The sequence below is a fragment of the Mandrillus leucophaeus genome, unplaced genomic scaffold (genome assembly GCF_000951045.1).
Source record: "Mandrillus leucophaeus isolate KB7577 unplaced genomic scaffold, Mleu.le_1.0 Scaffold298, whole genome shotgun sequence".
Lineage (NCBI taxonomy): Eukaryota > Metazoa > Chordata > Mammalia > Primates > Cercopithecidae > Mandrillus > Mandrillus leucophaeus.
In genome coordinates this window covers 1,358,977-1,371,849 of record NW_012103120.1, presented here as the reverse complement: position 1 = coordinate 1,371,849, position 12,873 = coordinate 1,358,977, and the positions used below count along the sequence as shown (strand labels likewise).

The window sequence follows — 12,873 nt, the reverse complement described above, 5'->3', positions numbered from 1 at the left end:
AGTGAACAGTGTTCCTGCACAGTCACAGGTCATTGATTATTTAAGGGCTACTTTTGTAAGTATTTTTAAAGAACAAATGTTTTAGCAATGCCACTAAAACCAGTAAGGATTAGTTTGCATATAATGCAATTTATGGCATATAGTTATCTAATGACCACAACTATTATTTGTGTACCTTTTCCATCACAACATCTTCACCCTGCCGTCCTCCAGTGCCCTGAACTTCCTAGTGTAAACTGGGTGGCCTCCCTCCTCCTGGTTTTCTCACTTTCTGTCTCAAATTTACTTTTTTTTTTTTTTTCCTAAGGGTTCTGAATCTGATTTATTAGCACAGAAATAAGGTTTAGATTATATTACAAAAAGAGCTCAAACTGTTCATATACAGCAACTGGGCTTGCTAGGGGATAGAAGAGGGAATTCTTCAGAGTACTGTACAAGGACACAAAGACTCCTCATCCTAAACAAAGCATTAAGGTACGTAGACAAGTTTCTTGCGAGACAGAGAACAGAGAACTCCGCAGTCACTATAACACATCCCTTAAGGAATAGGCATGTATTTGTAGGAAGCAAACAAAGCTTTCCATAGAGAAACCACCTTCAGGTGATGATTAAGTGCACTTGGGTTTCGTTTCTGCATCTGTCACTGGGTAAATGAAGATACCATCTTCAGGATATTCCGTGTGATCCATTTTATAATATATGATGATGCTATTGCAAGCATAGTCCTATCATTACTGAAGGCAAGTGATGTGATGCTCATGGCATACCGATGCAACTGGCACAGTTGCTTTTTGTTAAATGGATTCCAAGTATTTACAAAGCCATCAGAACCATCTATGGCAAATGTATTACGGATATTCTGGAAAGAAATGGCATTAACTGGGTAAACCTGCTCAATATTATTTTCTTTTAGTCTGTGACATTTGAAGGCATATTTCCTCTGTACCACAGGGCTTGGGCCAAGTATTCAACTGCCACTCTGCCTTCAATAGAGCTCAATACATAACCCTGCTTGTTTGGAGATGCTTGTATGCAGCAAGTCTGGTATTTCAGGCTGGACTCCCTGCTCTGCTGCACATAACCCATGTTCCATAAGCCCCACACCAACACTCTGAGGCCCAGTGTTCTCACAGTCAGCCGGTCTCCAGACACTGAGAAGGTATATGCCTTTTTAGGCTGAGAGAAGGTCCTGGCGTTACCACGATTTCTGGGATCCCACAATTTAACTGTCTGATCCCAACTTCCAGTAACCACCACATTCACTTCTGGACAGTATTCGACACATCTGATGGGGACATCATGGATCCCAACAAGATTTTCTTGATCAGTGTTCAAATCATGCATTTTCAATTGATGATCTAGTCCTCCTCTCCAGGCCTGCGCTGGATTGTAGAAGGCTCAGTCCAGGACGGCACCAGTGTGTTGGTATCTGAGCATATGGACCTGAGAGTGGGAGCCATTACCTGAGCACGTGTCCCGCACATTGTAGGGGTGTACTGACGTGTCCCAGGAGAAGACAAGCAGGAACTGGGAGGTGTTGGGGCTGAACTTCTCCGAGGAGATGACATGCTCTGGTGGCTAGGTCAGCTTGAGCTCATTAGAACGGGTCATCCCCTGTGATCTGCCCTGCCAGCTGATGGCCCGGGAAGTCCCTGGAGAGTCTGCTCCCGCAAGCAGTTCCCTCACCTCACTCGTGTTGTTTTCATCGTCGTTGTCGCCTCCCCAATTCCGCCTCCCCACTCCGCCTCCCCCTTCCGCCGTCAAAAGATAGGTTAACAAGAGTAAAGCATAACAAATTTGTTTATTCAAAGTTTTACATGACAGAGGAGTCTCCAGAAATGAAGACCCAAAGCCCCAGGGAACACTATTTTTATACTTGGGTTCTACAGCCATGTAGAAATGGGATTGGACAGAAGGAGTAGGATCTAATAGTAGTAGACTGAGTGGGGAGACCCAGCAAGGCCTGTCCAGATTCTTTTTGGTCTGTGTGTGTGGCATTTCTTCCTCCTGGCTGTGAGTCTATGAAGGTCTTCAAGAGAGAAATATGGGAGAAGGAAGAGAGTGACCGTTTTAGGTTTTATGACTTTCTTTGGGGAAGAAGGGTTCTAGTTTCTATGATCTGCTATGGGGAAGAAGAATTCTGGTTTCTGAGGCTCAGCTCAGGGGCGAATGAGGCAGGAGACAAGAGGGCAGGAGAAGGTCATAGATCTTGCTTCTGAGGTCTTCTAGTCTTAATTCAAAGTACTTAGCATGCCAGGGTGCTATGCTTTGGGGTATTGTTTTCTTGGCCCCGATACCATTACCACTGTCAAAATAACGAACAGTGCTGCTCTCAAAAGCTTCTCTCATGCTCCTTTGCAATTTAACTCTTTCTCATGCCTCCTGGTCACTTCTTCCATCCCTCCACACAACCAACCAGTCACTGATATTTGAAAAGCTAAGAATTGGGCCAGGCGCGGTGGCTCATGTCTATAATCCCAGCACTTTGGGAGGTCAAGGCAGGTGAATCACTTGAGGTCAGGAGTTCGAGACCAGCCTGGCCAACATGGTGAAACCCCATCTCTACTAAAAATACAAAATTAGCCGGACATGATGGTGCACCCCTGTAATCCCAGCTATTTGGGAGGCTGAGGCAGGAGACTCACTTGAACCTGGGAGGTAGAGGTTGTAGTGAGCCAAGATGCCATTGCACTCCAGCCTGAGCAACTAGAATGAAACTTCATCTCAAAAACAAAAACAAAAACAAAAAACAAAACAAAAACAAAAGCAAAAAACTAACAATTTTAAAAAAAGGGGTTATCCTTTGTGGTGAATGGCCTTAATAAACCCATGAGATTGCAACAAGTGTGGTATTTAGAATTCAATTATTTGTCCCTCTAACTTGTTCTGTTACATACTTGAAATTGATTAGACACAGGTCTGCTGCAAAACGAGAGGGGTATTTTGAGTAGCACGGTAAATGGTCTGATTTATATAACGATGGCAACTTCAACAGTTTTGTGGTGAAAAAAAAATCAGAAACAAATTCTGTGCATGCAGAAACCTGGAGTGGCAGCTTCCGAACCTTTTGAAACCCTGAAATTTACATTGTGGCTTTAACTGTAGTTTGCAACTCTAGCTACACATTAGAATCACTTGGGGAGCCTTAAAAATGTTGATGCCTGGGTCCCATCTTGGCTGAGTTAAATCAGAATCTCTGGCAGGGGGTTGAGTCTCCAGGATGATTATTATTTAAAAGCTCCCAGGTGATTCTAACATGTAGCGAGCTTTGAGCATCATTGCTCATAATTGTACTCATAATTAAGTGTTCTTTTTGGACAGCCAGTTTCAGATGTTATTTTCTTAAGGATTTTACCCAGAATTGATCATTCTGCATCACCATTTCCTCTCAGAAGGTTGGCTTGCTATGGTAAAGTGGTATTTCAACATAGAAAAGTAAATGATTACTGTTTACAGAGAGGAAGATGTGATTTATCTTCCTCTCTTGAATAATTTGCATATTTGAATCAAAGTGCACTGTGCTTTTTTATCACCTTTACCATTTTCTATCTTAATGTGCATGGGAGGCCACAGAAAAAGCTATGATGTTTAAGTATTGACCTTTCCCATCCCTTCTTAGTTCTACTCCCTCTCCAGTGTTTCCTGCTTCTTGGTGTGCCTTGTAGGTCCTTCATTCTGCACCATCCCTGGGGCTTCCCTCTTTACTCTCAGGATTATCCTGAACTCTACAGTCCAGGGAAATGCCCCTGTCCTTCTTATTTTTAATCTCTACTTATTTTTAATCTCTATTTTAATTATCCTGACATCTGTGGTCCTGGGAAATGCCCTTGTCCTTCTTATTTTTAATCTCTACTTGAAGTCTTTTCTAATACATGTGTTTATGTCAATGTCTGCCAATGTTTGTGCTGTTTCACGTAAGCTATATTATGCTAACTTCAGCCATTTGCTGCTGATGCTATGACCTAAAGGACTAACTGTATAGTGGAATGTTTCTCTGTTTGTTTTAACCCCATGGGAGAAAAATTTGAAGACAGGTATGTCAGCCTATGGCATCCATAACACACTATAGACACAACACTTCCTTGTGCTTCTGCAAAGGAACAGCTTTGTTGGTAGAATCACCTCTTCAGCCTGTGTAGGGAACATTGGTTTGTCTACCTCAGAAAACTAAAGCCTGGGGGTGATAAGTGATAGGGAAACAGGTGCTTCACTTTGAATTAGTAGTACAATGTTGTTTTTCAAAGTCTTCTGTGACAGTTACACAACCAGAAAACATTATAGCTCAATGACCTTTCAATGCAAACTTCCAGTGGTGAGGCAGCTGAGTGTTTTAGCAGATTGAACTCTAAAGATGTAGGAATCGATTTTTCTCAAAAGTATATCAGAGCTTTGGTCCCACTCCATTCCTACTTGGGTTCAGATATTTGTTAAATGCAGGGATATGTGGAGAAATATACATATTACTACTGGGGATCATTTGCAATGGATTAGTTCAGAAGGATTTTTTTCATTGGCCATATTACATATTTACTTCTAAAAGTCAAAATTGCATTTAAAGTGATCCAGTGAATGATGACTGCAATATTTCTGTGTTTGTGAATCACAAGTTAGTCTTTTATATTTGCTTTGTTTCTTTTAGAAGAGTTTTATTAGCACATATAAAAGTAGCTAAGAGGTAAAACACTTTCCTTTTGTTTATATGTAACTTGGGGAAACATTTTACTGCTGGCGATAAATTGAAAAGCTGTGGTAACCGTGATTAAGTCAGTCCAACATGGAAACATTTATTGGGAACCTGCTATATACACAGCACTCTGATAGGGATGGGGGATATAATATATTACAGATAATTGGGATAATCAAGCAACTTAAAATGTATGGGGGAAAACGTGGCACAACTGTGAATGGCGCAAACATCTGTTACAGTAGTGGAGTGAGTATCTTTTTGATATATTTAGCATCAGTAAAATTTCCACAAATTCAAGCATCTGAGGAAGCAAAATGCTTAATTTGTCAACAGGAATAAAAACAAGATAAAGATGATCTAAAAGCTTAGACACCTAGGCGAATTGATAACTACAGATGAGCAATGCCTTCAACTTTTAAGTTTCCTGGCAGCTAAAGGCCTCAGTTTTTATTTCTGACAAAAGAAAAGACACAATTTATCTGCAGAGACAAAGATATTTTTATGACACTGCATTCAAACAGGAATATATCTGAAAGGTCTCTGTATAGTGAATATCATATTGGATAATAAAATCAACTACAGTTTTACAACAGGAAAAGTAAATCCACAGAGGTGATTCCAGGTATGACCATTTGTGAGACAAAGAGCATTGCTTGAACTAAAGGAGAGATTTATATGATAAACAATAAAACATGAAACTAATGTGAAAATTTCCCTTCCTTTCTCTTTCTAAACCCCAGTTCTACTTCTCATGAGTAATTATTTTTAACCCATTGCATTCAGACTTCTGGCAGTTACCCTAAAAACACCAAGTACTTTTCCCATACAGCTGTTTCTTCATCCAGCAATTGGGATAAAATCCAGTATCTCCTCACTGTGACAGAGAAGTTAGACTAAACTTTCTTCTCCTTTCCACATCTTCTCCCAGTGTTTGTTAGGAAACACAGATAGCCCTCCAAATACCAGGTAAATCTATGATGAACTAGATATGACAAATAGTGCTGTCACGTTCTATTACTTGAGGACTTGTTATTATTTATCTTGAGAACATGTGGGTTATATCTTTGGCGTATTAAAGGATGTAATTTATTTCTGTCTTTCCAATCTCTTAGTGGATTATATTCTGATTTTCTGCTTATTTAACAGTAAAACTATTTTCCTTCTAATTTTGTGGAGAGATTTTCTGTATCGATAAGAGCTTTTTGTTTTTATAGTTCCCCAGCATATACCTTTTTTCTGGGAACCGCTCTGCTTGTTCTTTCTATGGTATTTAATTTTCTCTTCTTGATTTTTCTTCACTGTTCCTTTTTTGCTACTCATTCTTATTTTTTAATGAAGAATTATACTTAGTAATAAAGCTACTTGGCATGGATTGTGCAACTGTGTTAACACACTGCATCTCCCTGGAATAAAAGAGTTGACCACGGTCTTGGATAAGTGTGTGGATGTGTCATTTGAGGGTATAAAGGGTAGGCTGAATACATCTTGAAAGCTAAACCTTTATGTTTGGTTATTCATAGCATAATCTTGGATTCTCCTTGGGCCTCCCATTATTTTATGAAGTACTCTCCTGGTTTTGTCCAGAAGAGCACTTCATGAAGTAAGTGGTAGGAAGTCTATGCCTTGCTCTGCATACTGAGGGGCAAATTGGTCTTCGATAATTCCTTAATTGAATCATTGGAATTTCTGACCCCTTCCCACTACTATTCTCCGGAATTACCTTTTTCAAATTTCGAACTTCAGGAGTCATCTGGACAAACAGTCTGCTTCTGCTCAGGGTGTTGTCAAAGACAAAAGAAGAAATTGGCAGGCAAGAGTTTTCTTCCGGGTTTGAAGTTCTTTTTCAGGTAAACCGGTTTGCTGCGTTTATTTTTTTCTAACTTCTTTATCTTTTTCAACTTCTAATGCAGAAGGAAAAGAAAAACTTTTTTTTTCTATCTATGAACATTTTTTCTCTTTCATTCTTGTGAATTTTACAAAGCTTCCTCTGATTAGGGAGGAAAAAAATGTGAAGTTTTTTTTTTCTTCAAATACACTGACACCAGAAAAACTAAAAATATATTCAACAAGATACGTCTGCTTGAAATTCACTGGAACATATACTGTAGGTGACAAAAGTGTCTGTCTTCCATTTTTCATATCCCAAGCATACGCCAGGCCATATTAAGTCATGATGACGTGTAGTTCATTATTATAGAGAAGTAAGAATTTTATAGCTCATCCAATGAATTCATGCTGAGATCAGAGTTCTAGAGTATCATTTGACCATTTATATAAAGAAACTGGCAGTTTTAATTTTTTAATAAAGGTTATAAAGTAGGAGCTCTGTCTACTTTACTTTCAAGCAGTATTTTAAAAATTTGACAAACTAATTTAGATTAGTTATTTTGGTTTGTTCTTTAACAAATAAATGAATTTCCTACAGTGTCAGAAAGTCATATATATTGACAAGGTTTTCATTTGCCTTTCTTTCTTTCCTAGAAAGAAGGATGTTTTGCTCAAATCTACCTTCTACTTTTCACTTTATCCACAAATGCCCAGACGTTTACATTCTCAAGGAGCTCAACTGATGTTAGAAGTACAAACAGTGAATAGCTATTTTATCTTTTCTGCGTAAACTTAAAAGGCCAACATGGTGATAGAAAAGCGGTAAACTTTATTCTTATAATTGATCCTCATAGTTAAGGTCTCTTTGGTGATGCTATTCTCTAAGCAAAGCTTTTTGGAAAAAAAGTGAAATGTTAAAGAACTGGTGAACTTTCAGGGCAAGATAAATTTTCAATCTAAAACTTACAAGCCCAAGCACAAGAATTTGTCTGCCAGCCTTGGGCTATGGAATGTCCTTTTTTATTTTTTATTTTTTCAACTGGGGACAACCATTGAATTAGCCTTCTTTTATGTTCTATAGGTTTAAAGCTCTTTTATTTCAAAAGGCCTTTGGCATGGTACACTGGTTTTATGTTTGATTTTTATTACTGATTTTAATTGCTTCTGCAGTTGTGTATATTTTTAGTACTCTAAGTATATTGTTCCTTGTAAAATACCTGGAGTATTTTCTAAGAAGCAGAATATTTTATGAATCATTTTTTTTGTATAATTAAATAATACATAATGTTTATGATACTGGCTTGAATTCTTAAAAATTTTAGAGGAAATGCAATGTGTAGCTCATAGATTTGAGAAAAAAATACTTAAATAACAAATTCTTTCCTCAGATATTCCCTTCCACAGATTTAATGTAAATAAAATAAAATAGAATCATGTTTTATAAACTACATTTACTATTTCTAGTTGCCTACTGGTGACATCTTGATTTTTCATTTTAAAAATGGTTTAGCTCTGTTCTTTATGGTGAGTCAGACATTACAGCTACCTTTATGTGTGTAGCATATAAATGAAAACTTAAAATTCCCTGTGGAGTAGAAAATTAGCAAAGAACTTTTAAGTGCACCTGATCAAAGTAAAAAAGTATGCCAATTATTTACAGTGGGATGTTAGAAACACAAATTTGCAGTGGTGGTTGTTATAAGTGTTGCTGAAATGAATTTTACTAGGCAGACATCCATTTTCCAATATGGAAATAGCCCTACAATTTTAGAAATTTTGTTTGAAACTATGTTTGGATATAACCATAGCCAAATATGATATAATTGTAGGAGTTTTCTATCAGATTGATATTCTTCATTAGGGTTACTTTGTAAGTATTATGATGCAGTATTGTCAATGCTCCCAGACTATATAAAAAATCTAGTGAATCAAGCTGCCTGTCACCCCAGTTCTCTTGTATTTATTGAAGAGTTCATATAAAAGCTCAACTATGTACCAGTTTTAAATCTGAATGGCCTCCTCTACTCACAGGCTTAATGCTGCCTAATTTCCTTTATAATATAAAATTATAATTTCTTTTGTTGTGTGGACAATAATCTTCCCCATTTTTTTGGAATGGGGGCTAAGGGTGCAATGGGAGAGAGATTAAGAAAGAAACAGACAGCTTGTTTGAGCGAGTTTGGGGGCTTTGGGAAAAATTTCTAAGATAGGAGTCCCTGAGCCTTATCTTCAGTTAGATGTCACTGGTTATTTTAATGTTATTTTTAATGCATTGAGTAGTTTGTGTTGAGAAGTATAATATTGAGTTGAGAGGGAATAGCAGATAGTTCTGCCTAAGTTGATATCCATGTATTCTGTCTGTATTACTGGGAATATTGTTATAATTATGAAGCTTATTTTACATAAATGAATTTCACAAGTCAGAAGTGCACAAAATTAAGAGTACTTATACTTCAATAGAAAACTAGACAGGACAGCCAATCCTTGTCCCTGGAGTTTTAGGTATTACATTAGGATTAATTTTTCTATATTACTATCAAGAACAAATTGCAAACTGGTTCCAAATTTGCAGAGTATATTTGTGTGACATATGTATATTCACTTAACACTAAAATGTAATGGGGAGCATTTGCATATTTTTCATTAGCTAAAGTTCTTGTATTTCTCCAAGGCTGTCTTACTAAAATGTATAGTCTGTCTATTCTCCCATTTTCAGCAATGTTGAATAATGGATTTTGAGAAATGTTTCTACCATTACTTATTTGTATGATTATTTGGATTGTCGTGACATTTGTTATAAAACCTTTCAATCTCAAACTCAAGACAATTTCCTAGAAAACATTTTTTTTTTTTAGCTTCTGCAATATTCAATTCATTACATGATATATTCCTTCGTGAACTTCTCTCTGCTTCTGACTTCCACAAGGATGTACCTCACTGCTGCTTCTCCTCCTCTGGCTATTCCTTTTTTAATAAAAATTCTTCAGTGGTTCTCCTTTCCTCTCCAAACCCCAAGACTCAGCTCTTACTTCTCTGATTCCCCCTCACCACGTTTAGGTCAGAGATCTCCTCAACTCGGGAAGTTAATAACCATCACTGCAGCCCTAAATGTAACCACTTCTTGAACTGATCCCACCTCTCTAAGAGGTGTTGAAACCAACACATTTGTTCATGACTCCCTTCACGCCCCCCAAAACTTTTTCCTTTATTTTTCTTTTCTCGTTAATGGTGTTTTCACTCTTATGGCTCCCGCATTTGAAATTCTGGATCATCATTACCCTTCCTTAATTTTGAGACCACATGTTTAGTAATGAAGTTTAGTTATCATTACCAGGTTATGCCTCCCTGATGAAATTATTCCTTTTTTTCCCTTCCTTCTACCCCTCTTTCTTCATTTTGCATGTTACACACACACACACACACACACACACACACACACACAACCAAAGAAGCAAGCAACCAATCAACTTTGTGCATGTCACTCACAAAAATCTTAATTGACACTTGAATGTTATTTGGTGACTTACTCACCCCCTACTGCCTACCCCCAAGTCACACACATCATCAGTAGATTCCCATTTGGAATATAAAAATAGGGGAAATCCTGAATCTAATTCAAAAATTAGTGAAAGATTTCATTAGATACCAGAAAAATTCAAGAAATTGTTGCTATTTAGCTTAATTGATCAAAACTTTGGGCAAACCATAGGATTGGTTACAACCTTCTATATCGAGATAATGCTGCAATGCTAGGAATTCTGTGCAGGAGATTCTTGATTCACAGATGCCTTCTAATTTTAGGGCTTAGAGTTGGAGCAAGGTCCAGCTGAAGAGCCATTGAAGACCACACCACTTGACATTTCATTTGTGGTGACTCAGTAGTAAGAAAAAGAAGCCAGAGTGGGAGATTGCAGGGCTCATAAGGTAGCTACCCTGAGCAGGAAACTAGCAGTGCAATGGGGTTTTCATGATTCAGCATCAGCAGAGTCACTCTTCTCACTAATTGAGATGATGGCAGTGACTCATATTTCAAAGAAAAATATGGTTGCATTCTGGAAAAACATGATAATAGTAAATAGAAAATGCACACCACTTCATTTTTAATCTATTCAAGGGCTTTGGCAGCTGACTTAATCCATATATATCTGGACCGTTTCATTTTTATAAATCTCTATGAAATAACAGTTTATTTTCAGAAGGCTCTTCAGGAAATTCTGAAAATTAGCTTCCAGATATGTGTTACACTAAGGCCTGTTATAGAGTAGAAAGTGGTTGGACTTGGGAATCAGACATGGATTCAAATTCTGCTTCTGCCACTCAACTTCTCTCATCCTGCAATCCTAACTTTTTAAATGGGAACAAGAATTCCTACCTCTAGGAGTGTTGTGAGTTTAATTAAAATAATTATGAAAGAACTTGTCATTTGTTGGTTATTTCCACCATCTTTACCTCACATTTTCCAGAGGAATTTCTTATAATATTTTAGCAATAGCTATTTACATATTGTAAGTGTACCTCTTTTTCCTAATTAACAGGATTATAATTATTCCCTTTATAAAACAATTTAAAGTGTAGTCTTAAATTTTAACCTCCTGAAGGCACTGGAATGTTGGTTACTTAACAAAGAAGCAAGAAGCAGAAAACACCTAACTTTAGTTGAGTCATTGACAATAGTAAATCAGATAATGAAAATAAAATATGCCAATGATAATTCAGATCTGTGAAAGTGTATGTTTTTACTTATAAATGTTCAGTTGACATGAAATTTTTAGGAATTCATATGGCTTAAAGTGAGGTGATTCTATGGCAGAAATTCAAGCATGATTAACTTTCATGAGTCCTCTGAAAACTTTATTAGAATCTGCTAATTGGCCATTGTTAAAATTATGACACTTATCAACTAATCATCAGTAAATGTTCTTATGCCATCTATATTCTTTAGACCTCAGACCATCTGGCTCTGAGATCTGCCATCATAAAATGCCTGAAAAGTTTTATGAACCTTAGTTGTAAATAGTAAAATTTTTGGTTAAAGAAAGGAGTGGATTCCAATTTGAATAACCTTATAAAAAAGAAAATGCTTGGGATTATCATTTTTACTATTGGTTGAATAAGTAGATGGAATTGATTATATGGTTCTATGGAAGATAAATTCAAAATATTCCTGGAAATAAGTATATGTCCCTGAGTGACTTATTCTTCATGTACTGCCAGTTTAAAATTAAGACAAACAGAAATCTCTGAAATGTTTTATTATTTTGATTGCACTCAAATCTTGTGTGCATTGCGCTGATAGTCAATTCAGTCAAAACTAGGAGATTTTGTGTTCTCATTTTCACTTTCTTCATTTTCTGTCTAAATGATATGGAAGAGGGGAACAAAGGTTATTAATAGTAGATACATCATGAAAATGTAAGTCCAAGATTTCTTTGAGAAAATAATTGAAACACTAGGCAAAAGAGAGTGGAGGCTGAGTTCCACAGTAAATTTATAAAAATTGACAAATATCAATGCCAAGAAGAGAATAGCAAAGGATTTTTTTTTTTTTTTTGGAAAAGTGGAAACTAGGGAACTGGCAAGTAAAAGAAAGTTCAAACCTTATCCTTCCTTAAATGAGGAACTCAGTTAAAAAAAATCAATTTTAGGTCCTGACGTTTGTGAAATAAGTACAATGTTCATCCATGTATTCATTTATTCATTCATTAAAACCTTTTGAAGATAATATTATGAAATAAGACTATCCCAGATTTCCTAAATGCTTACACTTCTTCCCAGAGTCAAAAAGGTTGTTCCTTTATATTCAAAGTCATAAATGCTAAAATAGCAAAAAAGTTAGAATACACTTTTAACTAAAATATATGTATATTTATATTTATATATATTTATATTTATATGTTTATTTATACTCAAGGCAATCAGCTATGGAAACCATTAGTTATATCTATTTATGAATCCAAGAAGTAACTGACAGGCTTCTTCAGTAATATATCAGACTAAATTGACTGTATCTGTTTTTGTCATCAAATACATTTGGATAAAATATAAACACATAGCAAATACATAAATGGGTTTGAAATTAAATGAAGAAAAAAACCCTCAAGCCAGAACTGAATAGAGAAAAGTCAGTGGACTTTAACATTCTTAGGCTTGTGGATTCTTTTCATGTATTTAATCATTGAACCATCTTTCTGAGGCATGTGTATGTTACCATCTTTCTGAGGCATGTGTATGTTTGGGGGAGCTATGTTTTTGAGTTGGGGAGGAAAGTCTCAGCTTTAGGCACTGTGTAAATGAGGCACATGGAACTGAACATCTTTTATAAAACTTGGAGTCATAAGTGATAAGGTCATATGTGAAAT

At 36.5% G+C, this 12,873-nt stretch overlaps 1 pseudogene; it reads right to left on the bottom strand.

Moving 5' to 3' along the window:
* Positions 1-608: 608 nt before the first annotated feature.
* On the bottom strand, positions 609-1,611 carry LOC105544105 (annotated as a pseudogene).
* Between the last annotated feature and the right edge of the window lie 11,262 nt (positions 1,612-12,873).